General features: G+C 50.5%; 1 protein-coding gene and 1 long non-coding RNA gene across 17 annotated transcripts in view; one reads left to right on the forward strand and one right to left on the reverse strand.

Annotated features, from left to right (window-relative positions):
- Positions 1 to 6,345: 6,345 nt before the first annotated feature.
- Positions 6,346 to 8,601, forward strand: LOC127923180 (uncharacterized). 11 transcript variants are annotated; one of them, XR_008113566.1, is made up of 4 exons: positions 6,346 to 7,240; positions 7,550 to 7,741; positions 8,064 to 8,192; positions 8,538 to 8,601. It is a non-coding gene; the product is annotated as an uncharacterized LOC127923180 (long non-coding RNA). The 11 variants fall into 11 exon arrangements; XR_008113567.1 differs by having other exon boundaries at positions 8,064 to 8,160; positions 8,538 to 8,600; XR_008113565.1 differs by lacking the exon at positions 8,064 to 8,192 and adding an exon at positions 7,822 to 7,982 and having other exon boundaries at positions 8,538 to 8,597.
- A 4,188-nt stretch (positions 8,602 to 12,789) lies between these two features.
- The window catches only part of LOC127923179 (potassium voltage-gated channel subfamily A member 2), a 107,563-nt gene continuing 97,377 nt past the window's right edge, over positions 12,790 to 22,975 (reverse strand). For all 6 annotated transcript variants that reach the window (XM_052507125.1, XM_052507122.1, XM_052507123.1 and 3 more), the window contains one exon: positions 12,790 to 12,937. The gene's annotated coding sequence lies outside the window, so the exon portion shown is untranslated. The remainder of the gene's footprint in view (positions 12,938 to 22,975) is intronic.

Consider the following 22,975-nt stretch of genomic DNA (forward strand, 5'->3'; position numbering starts at 1 on the left):
TCTCTCATATGAAACGGTGGTGTGGTGTCTCTCCCTTGCTGTTCATATGAAACTGGTGTCTCTCCTGGTGTCTCTCCTTGCCATTCATATGAAACGGTGGTGTCTCTCCTTGCCATTCATATGAAACGGTGGTGTCTCTCCTGGTGTCTCTCCTGGTGTCTCTCCTTGCCATTCATATGAAACGGTGGTGTCTCTGCTGTTCTGGTGTCTCTCCTGGTGTCTCTCCTTGCCATTCATATGAAACGGTGGTGTCTCTCCTGGTGTCTCTCCTTGTGTCTCTCCTTGCTGTTCATATGAAACTCCTTGCTGTTCATATGAAACGGTGGTGTCTCTCCTCGTTCATATGAAACGGTGGTGTCTCTCCTGGTGTCTCTCCTTGCGGTTCATATGAAACGGTGGTGTCTCTCTGGTGTCTCTCCTTGCCGTTCATATGAAACGGTGGTGTCTCTCCTGCCATTCTCTCCGGTGTGTCTCTCCTTGCCATTCATATGAAACGGTGGTGTCTCTCCTTGCCATTCATATGAAACGGTGGTGTCTCTCCTGGTGTCTCTCCTTGCTGTTCATATGAAACGGTGGTGTCTCTCCTGGTGTCTGCCATTCATATGAAACGGTGTGTCTCTCCTGGTGTCTCTCCTGGTGTCTCTCCTTGCCATTCATATGAAACGGTGGTGTCTCTCCTGGTGTCTCTCCTTGCCATTCATATGGTGTCTCTCCTGGTGTCTCTCCTGGTGTCTCTCCTTGCCGTTCATATGAAACGGTGGTGTCTCTCCTGGTGTCTCTCCTGGTGCCTTGCTGTTCATATGAAACGGTGGTGTCTCTCCTTGCCATTCATATGAAACGGTGGTGTCTCTCCTTGCCATTCATATGAAACGGTGGTGTCTCTCCTGGTGTGTCTCTCCTGGTGTCTCTCCTGCCGTTCATATGAAACGGTGGTGTCTCTGGTGTCCTCCTTGCTGTTCATATGAAACGGTGGTGTCTCTCCTGGTGTCTCTCCTTGCCATTCATATGAAACGGTGGTGTCTCTCCTGCCGTTCATATCTCCTGGTGTCTCTCCTGGTGTTCTATCCTGGTGTCTCTCCTGGTGTCTCTCCTTGCTGTTCATATGAAACGGTGGTGTCTCTCCTTGTGTCTCTCCTTGCTGTTCATATGAAACGGTGGTGTCTCTCTCCTGGTGTCTCTCCTTGCTGTTCATATGAAACGGTGGTGTCTCTCCTTGCCGTTCATATGAAATGGTGGTGTCTCTCCTGGTGTCTCTCCTGGTGTCTCTCCTTGCCATTCATATGAAACGGTGGTGTCTCTCCTGGTGTCTCTCCTTGCTGTTCATATGAAACGGTGGTGTCTCTCCTGTGTCTCCTCCATTCATATGAAACGGTGGTGTCTCTCTCGTTCCTGGTGTCTCTCCTGGTGTCTCTCCTGGTGTCTCTCCTTGCCATTCATATGAAACGTGTCTCTCCTTGTGTCTCTCCTGGTGTCTCTCCTTGCCATTCATATGAAACGGTGGTGTCTCTCCTTGCCATTCATATGAAACGGTGGTGTCTCTCCTTGCCATTCATATGAAACGGTCTCTCCTGGTGTCTCTCCTGGTGTCTCTCCTGGTGTCTCTCCTTGCCATTCATATGAAACGGGTGTCTCTCCTTGCCATTCATATGAAACGGTGGTGTCTCTCCTGGTGTCTCTCCTGCCGTTCATATGTGTCTCTCATTCATATGTGTCTCTCCTTGCCATTCATATGAAACGGTGGTGTCTCTCCTTGCCATTCATATGAAACGGTGTCTCCTGGTGTCTCTCCTTGCCATTCATATGAAACGGTGGTGTCTCTCCTGGTGTCTCTCCTGGTGTCTCTCCTTGCCATTCATATGAAACGGTGGTGGTGTCTCTCCTTGCCATTCTCTCCTGGTGTGTCTCTCCTTGCTGTTCATATGAAACGGTGGTGTCTCTCCTTGCCGTTCATATGAAACGGTGGTGTCTCTCCTGGTGTCTCTCCTGGTGTCTCTCCTTGCCATTCATATGAAACGGTGGTGTCTCTCCTTGCCGTTCATATGAAACGGTGTTGTCTCTCCTTGCCATTCATATGAAACGGTGGTGTCTCTCCTGGTGTCTCTCCTTGACATTCATATGAAAAGGTGGTGTCTCTCCTTGCTGTTCATATGAAACGGTGGTGTCTCTCCTGGTGTCTCTCCTGGTGTCTCTCCTGGTGTCTCTCCTTGCTGTTCATATGAAACGGTGGTGTCTCTCCTTGCCGTTCATATGAAACGGTGGTGTCTCTCCTGGTGTCTCTCCTTGCTGTTCATATGAAACGGTGGTGTCTCTCCTGGTGTCTCTGCTGTTCATATGAAACGGTGGTGTCTCTCCTTGTCTCTCCTATGAAACGGTGGTGTCTCTCCTTGCCATTCATATGAAACGGTGGTGTCTCTCCTGGTGTCTCTCCTGGTGTCTCTTCCTTGCCGTTCATATGAAACGGTGGTGTCTCTCCTTGCTGTTCATATGAAACGGTGGTGTCTCTCCTTGCTGTTCATATGAAACGGTGGTGTCTCTCCTGTGTCTCTCCTGGTGTCTCTCCTTGCCGTTCATATGAAACGGTGGTGTCTCTCCTTGCTGTTCATATGAAACGGTGGTGTCTCTCCTTGCCGTTCATATGAAACGGTGGTGTCTCTCCTGGTGTCTCTCCTTGCTGTTCATATGAAACGGTGGTGTCTCTCCTGGTGTCTCTCCTTGCTGTTCATATGAAACGGTGGTGTCTCTCCTTGCCGTTCATATGAAACGGTGGTGTCTCTCCTTGCCATTCATATGAAACGGTGGTGTCTCTCCTGGTGTCTCTCCTGGTGTCTCTCCTTGCCGTTCATATGAAACGGTGGTGTCTCTCCTTGCTGTTCATATGAAACGGTGGTGTCTCTCCTTGCTGTTCATATGAAACGGTGGTGTCTCTCCTTGTGTCTCTCCTGGTGTCTCTCCTTGCCGTTCATATGAAACGGTGGTGTCTCTCCTTGCTGTTCATATGAAACGGTGGTGTCTCTCCTTGCCGTTCATATGAAACGGTGGTGTCTCTCCTTGCTGTTCATATGAAACGGTGGTGTCTCTCCTTGCTGTTCATATGAAACGGTGGTGTCTCTCCTGGTGTCTCTCCTTGCTGTTCATATGAAACGGTGGTGTCTCTCCTTGCTGTTCATATGAAACGGTGGTGTCTCTCCTGGTGTCTCTCCTGGTGTCTCTCCTTGCTGTTCATATGAAACGGTGGTGTCTCTCCTGGTGTCTCTCCTGGTGTCTCTCCTTGCCGTTCATATGAAACGGTGGTAAATGTCGCCACCCAGAGGCAGCTGAGACAAATGTAATTCATAATGTCAATGTCCTTACCTCAATTAGATTTGCTCAACTCCTGCATCCTCTCTCTCCTCCATCTTCTCTCTCCTCTATCCTCTCTCTCCTCCATCCCCTCTCTCCTCCATCTTCTCTCTCCTCTATCCTCTCTCTCCTCCATCCTCTCTCTCCTCCACCCTCTCTCTCCTCCATCCTTTCTCTCCTCCATCCTCTCTCTCTCCTCCATCCTCTCTCTCCTCCATCCTCTTTCTCTCCTCCATCCTCTCTCGCCTCCATCCTCTCTCGCCTCTCTTTTGAAAAAGGTCAAAGGTAATCAAGTATAGGGAACGTGGATAAAAATGAAAAGCTCCTTCCACATCAGCCACGTGATGTTTACAGGGGAGGATCCACGTGACGTTTACAGGGGAGGATCCACGTGATGTTTACAGGGGAGGATCCACGTGATGTTTTCAGGGGAGGATCCACGTGATGTTTTCAGGGGAGGATCCACGTGACGTTTACAGGGGAGGATCCACGTGATGTTTACAGGGGAGGATCCATGTGACGTTTACAGGGGAGGATCCACGTGATGTTTACAGGGGAGGATCCACATGATGTTTACAGGGGAGGATGTTTACAGGGGAGGATCCACATGACGTTTACAGGGGAGGATCCACGTGATGTTTGCAGGGGAGGAGCCACATGATGTTTACAGGGGAGGATCCACGTGATGTTTACAGGGGAGGATCCACATGACGTTTACAGGGGAGGATCCACGTGACGTTTACAGGGGAGGATGTTTACAGGGGAGGATCCACGTGATGTTTACAGGGGAGGATCCACGTGATGTTTACAGGGGAGGATCCACATGATGTTTTCAGGGGAGGATCCACGTGATGTTTACAGGGGAGGATCCACATGATGTTTACAGGGGAGGATGTTTACAGGGGAGGATCCACGTGATGTTTACAGGGGAGGATCCACGTGATGTTTACAGGGGAGGATCCACGTGATGTTTACAGGGGAGGATCCACGTGATGTTTACAGGGGAGGATCCACGTGATGTTTACAGGGGAGGATCCACGTGATGTTTACAGGGGAGGATGTTTACAGGGGAGCATCCACGTGATGTTTACAGGGGAGGATCCACGTGATGTTTACAGGGGAGGATCCACATGATGTTTACAGGGGAGGAGCCACGTGATGTTTACAGGGGAGGATCCACGTGATGTTTACAGGGGAGGAGCCACGTGATGTTTACAGGGGAGGATGTTTACAGGGGAGGATCCACGTGATGTTTACAGGGGAGGATCCACGTGATGTTTACAGGGGAGGAGCCACGTGATGTTTACAGGGGAGGAGCCACATGATGTTTACAGGGGAGGAGCCACGTGATGTTTACAGGGGAGGAGCCACATGATGTTTACAGGGGAGGATCCACGTGATGTTTACAGGGGAGGAGCCACGTGATGTTTACAGGGGAGGAGCCACGTGATGTTTACAGGGGAGGAGCCACGTGATGTTTACAGGGGAGGAGCCACGTGATGTTTACAGGGGAGGATCCACGTGATGTTTACAGGGGAGGATGTTTACAGGGGAGGATCCACGTGATGTTTACAGGGGAGGATCCACGTGATGTTTACAGGGGAGGATCCAGAAATAAATGGGTAAATTGATCCAAACAGATTAAGTCAGTCGTGAAAGAAATGTTCTAGATTAAAGAGTAAGTAGAATATATATATTATTTAAATGTTGACATGCTTTTCTCCTCTGACAATACAACAGCTGGTTCAAAGAGGATGTGGCAGACATCACAACTCTTCTGCAGTAGGATACACTTGTGCTTCCTCGTCAAGAGGAGAGGGGTGGACAGATGAGAGGGGGGGAGAGGACAAGGGAGAGAGGACAGGACAGAGGAGAGGTGACGGGGGAGAGGACAGGACAGAGGAGAGGGGACGTGGGGAGAGGGGACAGAGAGAGGACAGGACAGAGGAGAGGGGACGGAGAGAGGACAGGACAGAGGAGAGGGGACAGAGAGAGGACAGGACAGAGGGGATGGGATGGAGGAGGGGCGGAAGGGAGGGGGGTGACAGACTTTTTTCCCAAATGAGAAAAGGCCAATGTCCATGTAGCAGCATTCAAACAAAAACAAAACAAGCACATCTTGTTTTCAGTTTATTCCTCTTACGATCTTCTGAAGATATCAACAATTGAACAAATGATCATTTTCCAATGAAAACATAGTGTAACATTTTAAAGGGAACGAGGTTTAACCTGAAACACTTTAAACCAGTGCAACATACAGAGAAACACAACTTTCGGCTTCAAACCCATTTGGCAGCTTTGTTTTAGGAGGAACATTTCAACAAAAAGGTACTGGATGGATGGAGATCAAACCAGGGTCCCAAATGGCACCCTATCCCCTATATAGTGCACTGCTTTTTACCGGAGCCCTATTGGTCAAAGTAAATCCCAGTGTACACTACTTTTAGTAGTGCACTACGGTGGGGAATAGGGTGCCTTTAGGAATGTATGGTGATGGAGGCCTCTACACACACAGACATAACGTTAATGCACTCTCACAGACACACAGAGAGATGGGCTGAGTACTAACGGATTGGGACAGGACGGCTGGCTGAGTACTAACGGATTGGGACAGGATGGCTGGCTGAGTACTAACGGATTGGGACAGGATGGCTGGCTGAGTACTAACGGATTGGGACAGGATGGCTGGCTGAGTACTAACGGATTGGGACAGGATGGCTGGCTGAGTACTAACGGATTGGGACAGGATGGCTGGCTGAATACTAACGGATTGGGACAGGATGGCTGGCAGAATACTCTACTAACGGATTGGGACAGGATGGCTGGCTGAATACTAACGGATTGGGACAGGATTGGGACCTAGATGGGCAGGATGGCTGAATACTATTGGGACAGGATTGGCAGAATACTACAGGATGGGACTGGCTGGAATACTAATTGGGACAGGATAAGTAATGGATTGGGACAGGACAGGATGGCTGGGCAGAATAGGATGGCTATACGGATTGGGACAGGATGGCTGGCAGAATACTAACGGATTGGGACAGGATGGCTGGCTGAATACTAACGGATTGGGACAGGACGGCTGGCTGAATACTAACGGATTGGGACAAGACAGCTGGCTGAATACTAACGGATTGGGACAGGGCGGCTGGCTGAATACTAACGGATTGGGACAGGAAAGCTGGATTAATACTCTACTAACGGATTGGGACAGGACGGCTGGCTGATACGGACTATGGATTGCTAATTTAAGGGCATCGGTGGGATTACATCTCTAAGGAATAAGTCTGGATAGCATCAGGCCCAGTCTGCTCTGTACGAGGATAGCATCAGGCCCAGTCTGCTCTGTACGAGGATAGCGTCAGGCCCAGTCTGCGCTGTACGAGGGTAGCATCAGGCCCAGTCTGCTCTGTACGAGGATAGCATCAGGCCCAGTCTGCGCTGTACGAGGATAGCATCAGGCCCAGTCTGCGCTGTACGAGGATAGCATCAGGCCCAGTCTGCTCTGTACGAGGGTAGCATCAGGCCCAGTCTGCGCTGTACGAGGGTAGCATCAGGCCCAGTCTGCGCTGTACGAGGATAGCATCAGGCCCAGTCTGCGCTGTACGAGGATAGCATCAGGCCCAGTCTGCGCTGTACGAGGGTAGCATCAGGCCCAGTCTGCGCTGTACGAGGATAGCATCAGGCCCAGTCTGCGCTGTACGAGGGTAGCATCAGGCCCAGTCTGCGCTGTACGAGGATAGCATCAGGCCCAGTCTGCGCTGTACGAGGGTAGCATCAGGCCCAGTCTGCGCTGTACGAGGGTAGCATCAGGCCCAGTCTGCGCTGTACGAGGATAGCATCAGGCCCAGTCTGCGCTGTACGAGGGTAGCATCAGGCCCAGTCTGCGCTGTACGAGGTAGCATCAGGCCCAGTCTGCGCTGTACGAGGGTAGCATCAGGCCCAGTCTGCGCTGTACGAGGATAGCATCAGGCCCAGTCTGCTCTGTACGAGGATAGCATCAGGCCCAGTCTGCGCTGTACGAGGATAGCATCAGGCCCAGTCTGCGCTGTCTAGCATCAGGCCCAGTCTGCGCTGTACGAGGATAGCATCATCAGGCCCAGTCTGCGCTGTACGAGGTAGCATCAGGCCCAGTCTGCGCTGTACGAGGGGCATCAGGCCCAGTCTGCGCTGTACATAGCATCAGGCCCAGTCTGCGCTGTACGAGGGTAGCATCAGGCCCAGTCTGCGCTGTACGAGGGTAGCATCAGGCCCAGTCTGCGCTGTACGAGGGTAGCATCAGGCCCAGTCTGCGCTGTACGAGGGTAGCATCAGGCCCAGTCTGCGCTGTACGAGGGTAGCATCAGGCCCAGTCTGCGCTGTACGAGGGTAGCATCAGGCCCAGTCTGCGCTGTACGAGGTAGCATCAGGCCCAGTCTGCGCTGTACGAGGTAGCATCAGGCCCAGTCTGCTCTGCATCAGGCCCAGTCTGCGCTGTAGGGTAGCATCAGGCCCAGTCTGCGCTGTACGAGGATAGCATCAGGCCCAGTCTGCGCTGTACGAGGGTAGCATCAGGCCCAGTCTGCGCTGTACGAGGGTAGCATCAGGCCCAGTCTGCGCTGTACGAGGGTAGCATCGGGCCCAGTCTGCGCTGTACGAGGGTAGCATCAGGCCCAGTCTGCGCTGTACGAGGGCATCGGGCCCAGTCTGCGCTGCATCAGGCCCAGTCTGCGCTGTACGAGGGTAGCATCAGGCCCAGTCTGCGCTGTACGAGGGTAGCATCAGGCCCAGTCTGCTCTGTACGAGGGTAGCATCAGGCCCAGTCTGCGCTGTACGAGGGTAGCATCAGGCCCAGTCTGCGCTGTACGAGGGTAGCATCGGGCCCAGGCGCCAGTCTGCTGCTGTACGAGGGTAGCATCAGGCCCAGTCTGCGCTGTACGACAGCATCAGGCCCAGTCTGCGCAGTTTAAAGGGTAGCATCAGGCCCAGTCTGCGCTGTACGAGGGTAGCATCAGGCCCAGTCTGCGCTGAGGGTAGCATCAGGCCCAGTCTGCGCTGTACGAGGGTAGCATCAGGCCCAGTCTGCGCTGTACAGGGTAGCATCAGGCCCAGTCTGCGCTGTGCGAGGATAGCATCAGGCCCAGTCTGCGCTGTACGAGGGTAGCATCGGGCCCACTGTACGAGGGTAGCATCGGGCCCAGTCTGCGCTGTACGAGGTAGCATCAGGCCCAGTCTGCGCTGTACGAGGATAGCATCAGGCCCAGTCTGCGCTGTACGAGGGTCAGGCCCAGTCTGCGTCTACGATTTAGCATCAGTCTGGCTGTACAGGGTCTGTATGCATCAGGCCCAGAGAGCATCAGGCCCAGTCTGCACGAGGATAGCATCAGGCCCAGTCTGCTCACGAGGGTAGCATCAGGCCCAGTCACACACATAGCAGTTTAAATGATATGACATGTGTCACAACGCAACACTGCAGAAACAGGGTCAGTCTACCTGTACACCTGTATTCAGAACACACACACACACACACACACACACACACACACACACACACACACACCACACACACACACACACACACACACACACACACACACACACACACACACACACACACACACACACACACACACACACACACACACACCACATAATGCCTTGTTATGCAGGAATGCGTACAGGATTACTTGATGCTTTGCAAGAAGAACAGGCCACAGGAAGGTAGAAATTACTAAATTACTAAATTACTCCTTCATATTTAAATCCCCCCTGACATAGAGAATGGCTAAATTACTCCTTCATATTTAAATCCCCCCTGTCGTAGAGAATGGCTAAATTACTCCTTCATATTTAAATCCCCCCTGACATAGAGAATGGCTAAATTACTCCTTCATATTTAAATCCTCCCTGACGTAGAGAATGGCTAAATTACTCCTTCATATTTAAATCCCCCCTGACGTAGAGAATGGCTAAATTACTCCTTCATATTTAAATCCCCCCTGACGTAGAGAATGGCTAAATTACTCCTTCATATTTAAATCCCCTCTGACGTAGAGAATGGCTAAATTACTCCTTCATATTTAAATCCCCTCTGTCGTAGAGAATGGCTAAATTACTCCTTCATATTTAAATCCCCCTGACGTAGAGAATGGCTAAATTACTCCTTCATATTTAAATCCTCCCTGACGTAGAGAATGGCTAAATTACTCCTTCATATTTAAATCCTCCCTGACGTAGAGAATGGCTAAATTACTCCTTCATATTTAAATCCTCCCTGACGTAGAAACAAACAGATCAACCATCTCTTTTTTTAGGGGAAATTACCAGAAGGTGGAAAGACATGACAAAAGTATTTCCTGTCAGGGACATTTCTTGTCAGGGACATTTCCTGTCAGGGAGATTTCCTGTCAGGGACATTTCCTGTCAGGGACATTTCCTGTCAGGGAGATGGGTGTGTTCCTGACCCGACAGTATGGTCTAGCACCCCTTGACTGGACATATATATCTGAGATAGACTATAACTTTTGGCCCTGATTTTTACACCAGTCATAGTTGTCTTTTGTATTGCAGTTGCATTTGAACACAGTTCCATTGGATCACATGATCATTTTAGAAAAATATAAATCAGGAAAAAAAAAATGCATTACAAAAATATACTAAATGTTCTACTCCCACGTGACTTTACACAACATTAGTATGACGGACTAGTATTGAACATATCGGGAATCCTCCTGCCGATATGAAGCATCCCACTGTTAGTGGGTGGTGTCCGTTGTCCACCAGGGGGCAGTACGGGAGAAGAAACCACTGTTAGTGGGTGGTGTCCGTTGTCCACCAGGGGGCAGTACGGGAGAAGAAACCACTGTTAGTGGGTGGTGTCCGTTGTCCACCAGGGGGCAGTACGGGAGAAGAAACCACTGTTAGTGGGTGGTGTCCGTTGTCCAACAGGGGGCAGTACGGGAGAAGTATCCCACTGTTAGTGGGTGGTGTCCGTTGTCCACCAGGGGGCAGTACGGGAGAAGCAACCCACTGTTAGTGGGTGGTGTCCGTTGTTCACCAGGGGGCAGTACGGGAGAAGCAACCCACTGTTAGTGGGTGGTGTCCGTTGTCCACCAGGGGGCAGTACGGGAGAAGCAACCCACTGTTAGTGGGTGTTGTCCGTTGTCCACCAGGGGGCAGTACGGGAGAAGCAACAAACTGTTAGTGGGTGGTGTTTGTCCGTTGTCCACCACGGGAGAAGTATCCCACTGTTAGTGGGTGGTGTCCGTTGTCCACCAGGGGGCAGTACGGGAGAAGCAACCCACTGTTAGTGGGTGGTGTCCGTTGTCCACCAGGGGGCAGGACAGTACGGGAGAAGCAACCCACTGTTAGTGGGTGGTGTCCGTTGTCCACCAGGGGGCAGGACAGTATGGGAGATGCATCCAGTTGACCAGGGGGCAGGACAGTATGGGAGAAGTATCCAGTTGACCAGGGGGCAGGACAGTATGGGAGAAGTATCCAGGTGAACACTAGGGGGCAGGACAGTATGGGAGAAGTATCCAGTTGACCACCAGGGGGCAGGACAGTATGGGAGAAGTATCCAGTTGACCACCAGGGGGCAGGACAGTATGGGAGAAGTATCCAGGTGAACACTAGGGGGCAGGACAGTACGGGACAAGTATCCAGTTGACCACTCGGGGGCAGGACAGTACGGGAGAAGTATCCAGTTGACCACTAGGGGGCAGGACAGTATGGGAGAAGTATCCAGTTGTCCACCAGGGGGCAGGACAGTACGGGAGAAGTATCCAGTTGTCCACCAGGGGGCAGGACAGTACGGGAGAAGTATCCAGTTGTCCACTAGGGGGCAGGACAGTATGGGAGAAGTATCCAGTTGACCGATAGGGGGCAGGACAGTACGGGAGAAGTATCCAGTTGTCCACTAGGGGGCAGGACAGTACGGGAGAAGTATCCAGTTGTCCACTAGGGGGCAGGACAGTACGGGAGAAGTATCCAGTTGTCCACTAGGGGGCAGGACAGTACGGGAGATGCATCCAGTTGACCACTAGGGGGCAGGACAGTACGGGAGATGCATCCAGTTGACCACTAGGGGGCAGGACAGTACCGGAGAAGTATCCAGTTGACCACTAGGGGGCAGGACAGTATGGGAGAAGTATCCAGTTGACCACCAGGGGGCAGGACAGTACCGGAGAAGTATCCAGTTGACCACCAGGGGGCAGGACAGTACGGGAGAAGTATCCAGTTGACCACCAGGGGGCAGGACAGTACGGGAGAAGTATCCAGTTGTCCACCAGGGGGCAGGACAGTACGGGACAAGTATCCAGTTGACCACCAGGGGGCAGGACAGTACAGGAGAAGTATCCAGTTGACCAATAGGGGGCAGGACAGTACGGGAGAAGTATCCAGTTGACCAATAGGGGGCAGGACAGTACGGGAGAAGTATCCAGTTGTCCACTAGGGGGCAGGACAGTACGGGACAAGTATCCAGTTGACCACTAGGGGGCAGGACAGTACCGGAGATGCATCCAGTTGTCCACTAGGGGGCAGGACAGTACGGGAGAAGTATCCTGTTGACCACCAGGGGGCAGGACAGTACGGGAGAAGTATCCAGTTGTCCACTAGGGGGCAGGACAGTACGGGACAAGTATCCAGTTGACAGCCAGGGGGCAGGACAGTACGGGACAAGTATCCAGTTGACCACCAGGGGGCAGGACAATACAGGAGAAGTATCCAGTTGACCAATAGGGGGCAGGACAGTACGGGAGAAGTATCCAGTTGACCAATAGGGGGCAGGACAGTACTGGAGATGCATCCAGCTGCAGAGCTCCACCCTAAAATAACAACAATCAGAAAACAAAAGTTAAATGGATGTGATGGAGTTGGTGGAAGGCACAGGTTTCCAGAAGGGTGGTGGTTGGGTCAGATCCTTGGTCGTCTGTCTGTCCTGATCAGAAGGGTGGTGGTTGGGTCAGATCCTTGGTCGTCTGTCCTGATCAGAAGGGTGGTGGTTGGGTCAGATCCTTGGTCGTCTGTCTGTCCTGATCAGAAGGGTGGTGGTTGGGTCAGATCCTTGGTCGTCTGTCCTGATCAGAAGGGTGGTGGTTGGGTCAGATCCTTGGTCGTCTGTCTGTCCTGATCAGAAGGGTGGTGGTTGGGTCAGATCCTTGGTCGTCTGTCCTGATCAGAAGGGTGGTGGTTGGGTCAGATCCTTGGTCGTCTGTCTGTCCTGATCAGAAGGGTGGTGGTTGGGTCAGATCCTTGGTCGTCTGTCTGTCCTGATCAGAAGGGTGGTGGTTGGGTCAGATCCTTGGTCGTCTGTCTGTCCTGATCAGAAGGGTGGTGGTTGGGTCAGATCCTTGGTCGTCTGTCTGTCCTGATCAGAAGGGTGGTGGTTGGGTCAGATCCTTGGTCGTCTGTCTGTCCTGATCAGAAGGGTGGTGGTTGGGTCAGATCCTTGGCCGTCTGTCTGTCCTGATCAGAAGGGTGGTGGTTGGGTCAGATGCGTTGTCTGCCTGTATGTCCTGGTCCAATACTGCTGTAGGAGAATACATGATTGTCTGTCTGTCCAGGTCGAGACGATCCTTCTTGGCTGTCCTGATGTGGGGATTCTGGGCTGCCTCTGTTAGGACGAGAGAGAGAGAGAGAGAGAGAGAGAGAGAGAGAGAGAGAGAGAGAGAGAGAGAGAGAGAGAGAGAGAGAGAGAGAGAGAGAGGAGAGAGAGAGAGGAGAGAGAGAGAGAGAGAGAGAGAGAGAGAGAGAGAGAGAGAGAGAGAGAGAGAGATGACTGATTATTATCAGATAGATGACCAGACACTATATATTTCACACAGATACTGTTTGTGGTCGTCTGCTGCAATAGCTTATCCGTGACAAGGACCGACGAGTTGTGCATTCCCAGTTTGTAGTGTTGTAATATCTACATGTTTCAAGCTGACCACCATAGTCCCTTGTGCCCAAGAAAGCGAAGGTAACCTGCCTAAGTGACTACCGCCCGCAGCACTCACGTCTGTAGCCATGAAGTGCTTTGAAAGGCTGGTCATGGCTCACATCAACACCGTCATCCCAGAAACCCTAGACCCACTTCAATTCACATACTGCCCCAACAGATCCACAGATGTCACAATCTCAGTCGCACTCCACACTGCCCTTTCCCACCTGGACAAAAATAACACCAATGTGAGAATGCTGTTCAGTGACTATAGTTCAGTGTTCAAAACCATAGTGCCCTCAAAGCTCATCACTAAGCTAAGGACCCTGGGACTAAACACCTCCCTCTGCAACTGGATCCTGGACTTCCTGAAGGGCCGCCCCCAGGTGGTGAGGGTAGGTAACAACACATCTGCCACGCTGATCCTCAACACGGGGGCCCCTCAGGGGTGCGTACTCAGTCCCCCCCTGTACTCCCTGTTCACTCATGGCTGCACGGCCAGGCACGACTCCAATACCATCATTAAGGTTGCAGACGACGCAACAGTGGAAGGCACCAGCCCTGTATCATCCCAGCCCTATATCATCGCCATCCCTGTATCATCCCAGCCCTGTATCATCCCTAGCCCTATATCAGGCCCAGCCCTATATCATCCCCATCCCTGTATCATCAGCCCTGTATCATCCCCATCCCTATATCATCCCATCCCTGTATCATCCCAGCCCTGTATCATCCCCATCCCTATATCATCCCATCCCTATATCAGGCCCAGCCCTGTATCATCCCCATCCCTGTATCATCCCATCCCTGTATCATCCCAGCCCTATATCATCCCATCCCTGTATCATCCCATCCCTATATCATCCCCATCCCTGTATCATCCCATCCCTATATCAGGCCCAGCCCTGTATCATCCCCAGCCCTGTATCAACCCCAGCCCTGTATCATCAAAGCCCTGTATTATCCCAGCCCTGTATCATCCCCATCCCTGTATCATCCCCAGCCCTGTATCATCAAAGCCCTGTATTATCCCAGCCCTGTATCATCCCCATCCCTGTATCATCCCCAGCCCTGTATCATCAAAGCCCTGTATTATCCCAGCCCTGTATCATACCCAGCCCTGTATCAACCCCAGCCCTGTATCATCAAAGCCCTGTATCATCCCATCCCTGTATCATCCCCAGCCCTGTATCATCAAAGCCCTGTATTATCCCAGCCCTGTATCAACCCCAGCCCTATATCAGGCCCAGCCCTAGGATAGCCCCAGCCCTATACCCCAGCCCCAAACAGCCCTAGGATAGCCCCAGCCCAAATGCCAGCCCCACACAGCCCTAGAATATATCCCCAGCCCTATGCCCAAGCCCCAGGATAGCCCCACCCCTATACCCCAGCCCCACACAGCCCTAGGCTAGCCCCACCCCTATACCCTGCTCCACAAAGCCCTAGGATAGCCCCACCCCTATACCCTGCTCCACAAAGCCCTAGGCTAGCCCCACCCCTATACCCTGCTCCACAGCCCTAGGAAAGGCCCACCCCTATACCCTGCTCCACAAAGCCCTAGGCTAGCCCCACCCCTATACCCCAGCTCCACAGCCCTAGGAAAGGCCCACCCCTATACCCTGCTCCACAAAGCCCTAGGCTAGCCCCAGCCCTATACCCCAGCTCCACAGCCCTAGGATAGCCCCACTCCTATACCCCAGCCCTAGTCTATCCCCAGCCCTAGTCTAGCCCCACTTCTATACCTCAGCCCTAGTCTAGCCCCACTCCGATAACCCAGCCCTAGTCTAGCCCGACTCCTATACCCCAGACCTAATCTAGCCCCACTCCTACACCCCAGCCCTAGTCTAGCCCCACTCCTATACCCCAGCCCTAGTCTCGCCCCACTCCTATATCCCAGCCATAGTCTATCCCCAGCCCTAGTCTAGCCCCACTCCTGTAACCCAGCCCTAGTCTAGCCCCAGCCCTAGTCTTGCCCCACTCCTATACCCCAGCACTAGTCTAGCCCCACTCCTATACCCCAGCCCTAGTCTAGCCTGACTCCTATACCCCAGACCTAATCTAGCCCCACTCCTACACCCCAGCCCTAGTCTAGCCCCACTCCTATACCCCAGCCCTAGTCTCGCCCCACTCCTATATCCCAGCCATAGTCTATCCCTAGCCCTAGTCTAGCCCCACTCCTGTAACCCAGCCCTAGTCTAGCCCCACTCCTATACCCCAGCCCTAGTCAAGCCCCACTCCTACACCCCAGACCTAGTCTAGCCCCACTCCAATACCCCAGCCTTAGTCTAGCCCCACTCATATACCCCAGCCCTAGTCTATCCCCAGCCCTAGTCTAGCCCAACTCCTATACCCCAGCCCTCGTCTAGCCCCACCCTTATACCCCAGCCATAGTCTAGCCCCACTCCTATAACCCAGCCCTAGTCTAGCCCCACTCCTATACCCCAGCCCTAGTCTAGCCCCACCCCTATACCCCACTCCTATACCCCAGCCCTAGTCTATCCCCAGCCCTAGTCTAGCCCCACTCCTATACCCCAGCCCTAGTCTAGCCCCAGTCCTGTACCCCAGCCCTAGTCTAGCCCCACTCCTATACCCCAGCCCTAGTCTAGCCCCAGCCCTAGTCTAGCCCCAGCCCTAGTCTAGCCCCACTCCTATACCCCAGCCCTAGTCTAGCCCTAGTCTAGCCCTAGTCTAGCCCCAGCCCTAGTCTAGCCCTAGTCTAGCCCCAGTCCTGTACCCCAGCCCTAGTCTAGCCCTAGTCTAGCCCTAATCTAGCCCCACTCCTATAACCCAGCCCTAGTCTATCCCCAGCCCTAGTCTAGCCCCAGCCCTAGTCTAGCCCTAGTCTAGCCCCACTCCTATACCCCAGCCCTAGTCTAGCCCCACTCCTAAACCCTAGCCCTAGTCTAGCCCCAGCCCTAGTCTCCCCAGCACTAGTCTATCCCCAGCCCTAGTCTAGCCCCAGCCCTAGTCTAGCCCAATCCATTCCAGCCCAGCAGCCCTAGTCTAGCCCCAGCCCTAGTCTAGCCCTAGTCTATCCCCAGCCCTAGTCTAGCCCTAGTCTAGCCCCAGCCCTAGTCTAGCCCTAGTCTATCCCCAGCCCTAGTCAAGCCCCAGCCCTAGTCTATCCCTAGTCTAGCCCTAGTCTAGCCCCAGCCCTAGTCTAACCCCAGCCCTAGTCTATCCCTAGTCTAACCCTAGCCCTAGTCTATCCCTAGTCTATCCCTAGTCTCCCCAGCCCTAGTCTAGCCCTAGTCTAGCCCCAGCCCTAGTCTAGCCCCAGCCCTAGTCTAGCCCCAGCCCTAGTCTATCCCCAGCCCTAGTCTAACCCCAGCCCTAGTCTATCCCCAGCCCTAGTCTATCCCCAGCCCTAGTCTATCCCTAGTCTATCCCCAGCCCTAGTCTATCCCCAGCCCTAGTCTATCCCCAGCCCTAGTCTATCCCCAGCCCTAGTCTATCCCCAGCCCTAGTCTATCCCCAGCCCTAGTCTATCCCCAGCCCTAGTCTATCCCCAGCCCTAGTCTATCCCCAGCCCTAGTCTATCCCCAGCCCTAGTCTATCCCCAGCCCTAGTCTAGCCCCAGCCCTAGTCTAGCCCCAGCCCTAGTCTATCCCCAGCCCTAGTCTATCCCCAGCCCTAGTCTAGCCCCAGCCCTAGTCTAGCCCCAGCCCTAGTCTAGCCCCAGCCCTAGTCTATCCCCAGCCCTAGTCTATCCCCAGCCCTAGTCTATCCCCAGCCCTAGTCTATCCCCAGCCCTAGTCTATCCCCAGCCCTAGTCTATCCCCAGCCCTAGTCTATCCCCAGCCCTAGTCTATCCCCCCTAGTCTATCCCCAGCCCTAGTCTATCCCCAGCCCTAGTCTATCCCCAGCCCTAGTCTATCCCTAGTCTAGCCCTAGTCTATCCCCAGCCCTAGTCTATCCCCAGCCCTAGTCTATCCCCAGCCCTAGTCTATCCCCAGCCCTAGTCTATCCCCAGCCCTAGTCTATCCCCAGCCCTAGTCTATCCCCAGCCCTAGTCTATCCCCAGCCCTAGTCTATCCCCAGCCCTAGTCTAGCCCAATCCATTCCAGAGCAGCATATGTAGTGGATCCCGGATCAAATCCCTCCACCATGCAGGACGACGCTCTGCTGTCCTTTCTCCCATAACTCCCCTCCCCACACAGCAAAACAAAAGCTACCACATGTCATGCAGGACTCTCTACATGTCATCTCCTTTGTGTGTGTTGTGTGTGTGTGTGTGTGTCCCCACACAGTGTGTGTGTGTGTGTGTGTGTGTGTGCAGGTGTGTGTGTCTGCTGTCCTTTCTGTCCTCAAACGTCCAGTCCTCCCTCCTTATTTACAGCTAAAGTCCCAGGAGCACTAGAGACCAGTGTCCCAAATGACACCCTAAAGGTTCCTGGTCTCCCAGTACTGCCCTACACAGCAAAAGGGTGCCAAGGGCTTTGGTCTATAGTAGTGCACTATGCAGGAATAGGGCTCTGTCGAAAGTAGTGCCTATATAGGGAATAGGGCTCTGGTCTATAGTAGCAAATAGGGAATAGGGTTCTACCACATAGTCATGGGAATAGGGCTCTGGTCTAAAGTTCTCCCATAGGGAATGGGGCTCTGGTCTCCAAAGCAAAACTATATAGGGAATAGGGCTCCACATGTCATGCAGGAATAGGGCTCTGGTCCCATAGTAGTCCACTCCCCCAGGGAATAGGGCACAACGATCCCTCAAATCCCTCTGTCTGCAGGACAACGTCTGCTGTACTTTCTAGGGAATAACTCCCTCTCCACACAGCAAAAGGGAAAGGGCTCCACATGTCATGCAGGAATAGGGCTCTGGTCCTAGTTGCTCCCATAAATAGGGCCCTCCCCACACAGCAAAACAAAAGCTACCACATGTCATATAGGAATAGGGCTCTGCTGTCCTGTACTTCTAGGGAATAACTCTGGTCCACACAGCAAAACAAAATACCTCTGTCTGCAGTACGACGCTCTGCTGTCCTTTAGGGAATAACTCCTCCCCCACAGCAAAAGTAGTGTACTACCACATGGGAATGGGTTCTGGTCTGTGTCCACTATATAGGGAACAGGGCTCTGGTCTAAAGTAGTGTACTATATGGGAATAGGGCTCTGGTCTATAGTGTGTGTGTGTGGGAATGGGCTCTGGTGTGTGTGTGTGGAATAGGGCTCTGTGTAGTGCACTATGTAGGGTAGGGTGTGTGAATAGGGCTCTGTCTGTGTGCACTATATGAATAGGGTGTGTCTGTAGTAGTGCACTATTTGAATAGGGCCTGATCTCAAACGTCTACAGTCCTCCCTCCTTATTTACAGCTAGAAGTCCCAGGAGCACCAGAGACCAGTGTCCCAAATGACACCCTAAAGGTTCCTGGTCAAAAGTACTGCACTACATAGGGAATAGGGCTCTGGCCTATAGTAGTGTACTATGTAGGGAATAGGGTGTCATAGGGCTCTGGTCTAAAGTAGTGCACTACATAGGGCATAGGGTGCCATAGGGTTCTGGTCAAAGTAGTGCACTACATATAGGGAATAGGGTGCCATAGGGCTCTGGTCTAAAGTAGTGCACGACATAGGGATTAGGGTACATTTGCCATTTGGGAGACAGACCAGGAACTTTAGAGCCCCATCTGGTCTGGGATGATGAGAATGTCGACCCCTTGGAGCAGAGAGAAGAAGAGCCCTTGAATTGAATTGAATTGAGAGGGGGGCATCTCTATCTTTCCTTCTGTTCTCTCTCTCCTCTTCTCCTCTCTCCTCTTCTCCTCTCTTCTTTCTCTCAGGTCAGTGAGCCAGGAGAAAGCAGGACTCACTCTGTCACATCTCTTTAGAATGATGAATGACGCTCTTAGCCTGCCATTAGCTTTGTGATTGGTTCCTGTATTTAGCCTGCCATTAGCTTTGTCATTGGTTCCTGTATTTAGCCTGCCATTAGCTTTGTTATTGGTTCCTGTATTTAGCCTGCCATTAGCTTTGTTATTGGTTCCTGTATTTAGCCTGCCATTAGCTGTGTTATTGGTTCCTGTATTTAGCCTGCCATTAGCTTTGTTATTGGTTCCTGTATTTAGCCTGCCATTAGCTTTGTTATTGGTTCCTGTATTTAGCCTGCCATTAGCTTTGTTATTGGTTCCTGTATTTAGCCTGCCATTAGCTTTGTTATTGGTTCCTGTATTTAGCCTGCCATTAGCTTTGTGATTGGTTCCTGTATTTAGCCTGCCATTAGCTTTGTCATTGGTTCCTGTGTTTAGCCTGCCATTAGCTGTGTTATTGGTTCTCTGCCTCTCTGTCTCTCTGTCTCTCTGTCTCTCTGCCTCTCTGTCTCTCTGTCTCTCTGTCTCTCTGTCTCTCTGTCTCTCTGTCTCTCTGTCTCTCTGCCTCTCTGTCTCTCTGTCTCTCTGCCTCTCTGTCTCTCTGTCTCTCTGTCTCTCTGCCTCTCTGTCTCTCTGTCTCTCTGTCTCTCTGCCTCTCTGTCTCTCTGTCTCTCTGTCTCTCTGCCTCTCTGTCTCTCTGTCTCTCTGTCTCTCTGTCTCTCTGTCTCTCTGTCTCTCTGTCTCTCTGTCTCTCTGTCTCTCTGTCTCTCTGTCTCTCTGCTCTCTCTGTCTCTCTGTCTCTCTGTCTCTCTGTCTCTCTGCCTCTCTGTCTCTCTGTCTCTCTGTCTCTCTGTCTCTCTGCCTCTCTGTCTCTCTGTCTCTCTGTCTCTCTGTCTCTCTGTCTCTCTGTCTCTCTGTCTCTCTGTCTCTCTGTCTCTCTGCCTCTCTGTCTCTCTGTCTCTCTGTCTCTCTGCCTCTCTGTCTCTCCCCATTGATCTCTCTCTGAGGGGATCAGTGTTGGTTCCGCCTTGTTTCTCTTTCTGCTACGTTCACCTCTTCCTGCTCCCTCCCTCCCCTCCCTCCCTCCCTCCCTCAGTGTCCCTCCCTCCCTCCCTCCCTCCCTCCCTCCCTCCCTCCCTCCCTCCCTCCCTCCCTCCCTCCCTCCCTCCCTCCCCCCTCTCTCTCTCTGACTGTTGTCTCCTCCGACGGTTCGGTGTAGTGAAGCGAGTACCACTTGGCCCAGTTTCCTGAGTGTGCCGCTGGGCTGCATGTGATGAACTTCCCCTGACAGAAACACAACACACACACACACACACACACACACACACACACACACACACACACACACACACACACACACACACACCACACACACACACACACACACACACACACACACACACACACACACACACACACACACACACACACACACACACACACACACACACACACACACACACACACACACACACAGGGGGGAAGGGCAGTAGCAGACTGGTTATAAGGTTATAACCATCACAGCGTCAGATAGTAGGAAGGGACTCCCCAACACACAGACTGACCTGGCTCAGGTGGAAGGACACACACTGAATGTGTTATCACACATATATGACCTAACACACACGCACACACACACACACACACACACACACACACACACACACACACACACACACACACACACACACACACACACACACACACACACACACACACACACACACACACACACACACACACACACACACACACACGTGCCATTCATAAGTGTTCTAATGAATGCTAGGAGTAGCGTCAGCAGTAGGACATTGTAACAATGTGAAATATTGTCTAAATTACAGGATCCATTTAAGTTGTTTACAGTAGACCCATCTATTCATTAAGATATACTCTCCTACATGTTTACAGTAGACCTATCTATTCATTAAGATATACTCTCCTACATGTTTACAGTAGACCTATCTATTCATTAAGATATACTCTCCTACATGTTTACAGTAGACCTATCTATTCATTAAGATATACTCTCCTACATGTTTACAGTAGACCTATATATTCATTAAGATATACTCTCCTACATGTTTACAGTAGACCTATCTATTCATTAAGATATACTCTCCTACATGTTTACAGTAGACCTATCTATTCATTAAGATATACTCTCCTACATGTTTACAGTAGACCTATCTATTCATTAAGATATACTCTCCTACATGTTTACAGTAGACCTATCTATTCATTAAGATATACTCTCCTACATGTTTACAGTAGACCCATCTATTCATTAAGATATACTCTACTACATGTTTACAGTAGACCTATCTATTCATTAAGATATACTCTCCTACATGTTTACAGTAGACCTATCTATTCATTAAGATATACTCTCCTACATGTTTACAGTAGACCTATCTATTCATTAAGATATACTCTCCTACATGTTTACAGTAGACCTATCTATTCATTAAGATATACTCTCCTACATGTTTACAGTAGACCTATCTATTCATTAAGATATACTCTCCTACATGTTTACAGTAGACCTATCTATTCATTAAGATATACTCTCCTACATGTTTACAGTAGACCTATCTATTCATTAAGATATACTCTCCTACATGTTTACAGTAGACCTATCTATTCATTAAGATATACTCTCCTACATGTTTACAGTAGACCTATCTATTCATTAAGATATACTCTCCTACATGTTTACAGTAGACCTATCTATTCATTAAGATATACTCTCCTACATGTTTACAGTAGACCTATCTATTCATTAAGATATACTCTCCTACATGTTTACAGTAGACCTATCTATTCATTAAGATATACTCTCCTACATGTTTACAGTAGACCTATCTATTCATTAAGATATACTCTCCTACATGTTTACAGTAGACCTATCTATTCATTAAGATATACTCTCCTACATGTTTACAGTAGACCTATCTATTCATTAAGATATACTCTCCTACATGTTTACAGTAGACCTATCTATTCATTAAGATATACTCTCCTACATGTTTACAGTAGACCTATCTATTCATTAAGATATACTCTCCTACATGTTTACAGTAGACCTATCTATTCATTAAGATATACTCTCCTACATGTTTACAGTAGACCTATCTATTCATTAAGATATACTCTCCTACATGTTTACAGTAGACCTATCTATTCATTAAGATATACTCTCCTACATGTTTACAGTAGACCTATCTATTCATTAAGATATACTCTCCTACATGTTTACAGTAGACCTATCTATTCATTAAGATATACTCTCCTACATGTTTACAGTAGACCTATCTATTCATTAAGATATACTCTCCTACATGTTTACAGTAGACCTATCTATTCATTAAGATATACTCTCCTACATGTTTACAGTAGACCTATCTATTCATTAAGATATACTCTCCTACATGTTTACAGTAGACCTATCTATTCATTAAGATATACTCTCCATGTTTACAGTAGTAGTCAATCTATTCATTAAGATATACTCTCCTACATGTTTACAGTAGACCTATCTATTACATTAAGATATATTCTCTCCTACATGTTTACAGTAGACCTATCTATTCATTAAGATATACTCTCCTACATGTTTACAGTAGACCTATCTATTCATTAAGATATACTCTCCTACATGTTTACAGTAGACCTATCTATTCATTAAGATATACTCTCCTACATGTTTACAGTAGACCTATCTATTCATTAAGATATACTCTCCTACATGATTTACAGTAGACCTATCTATTCATTAAGATATACTGTCTACATGTTTACAGTAGATATCTATTCATTAAGATATAGCTCCACATGTTTACAGTAGGTCAATCTATTCATTAATATACTCTCCTACATGTTTACAGTAGGTCAACTATTCATTAAGATATATCTCCTA

The sequence above is a fragment of the Oncorhynchus keta genome, unplaced genomic scaffold (genome assembly GCF_023373465.1).
Source record: "Oncorhynchus keta strain PuntledgeMale-10-30-2019 unplaced genomic scaffold, Oket_V2 Un_contig_2869_pilon_pilon, whole genome shotgun sequence".
Classification (NCBI taxonomy): domain Eukaryota; kingdom Metazoa; phylum Chordata; class Actinopteri; order Salmoniformes; family Salmonidae; genus Oncorhynchus; species Oncorhynchus keta.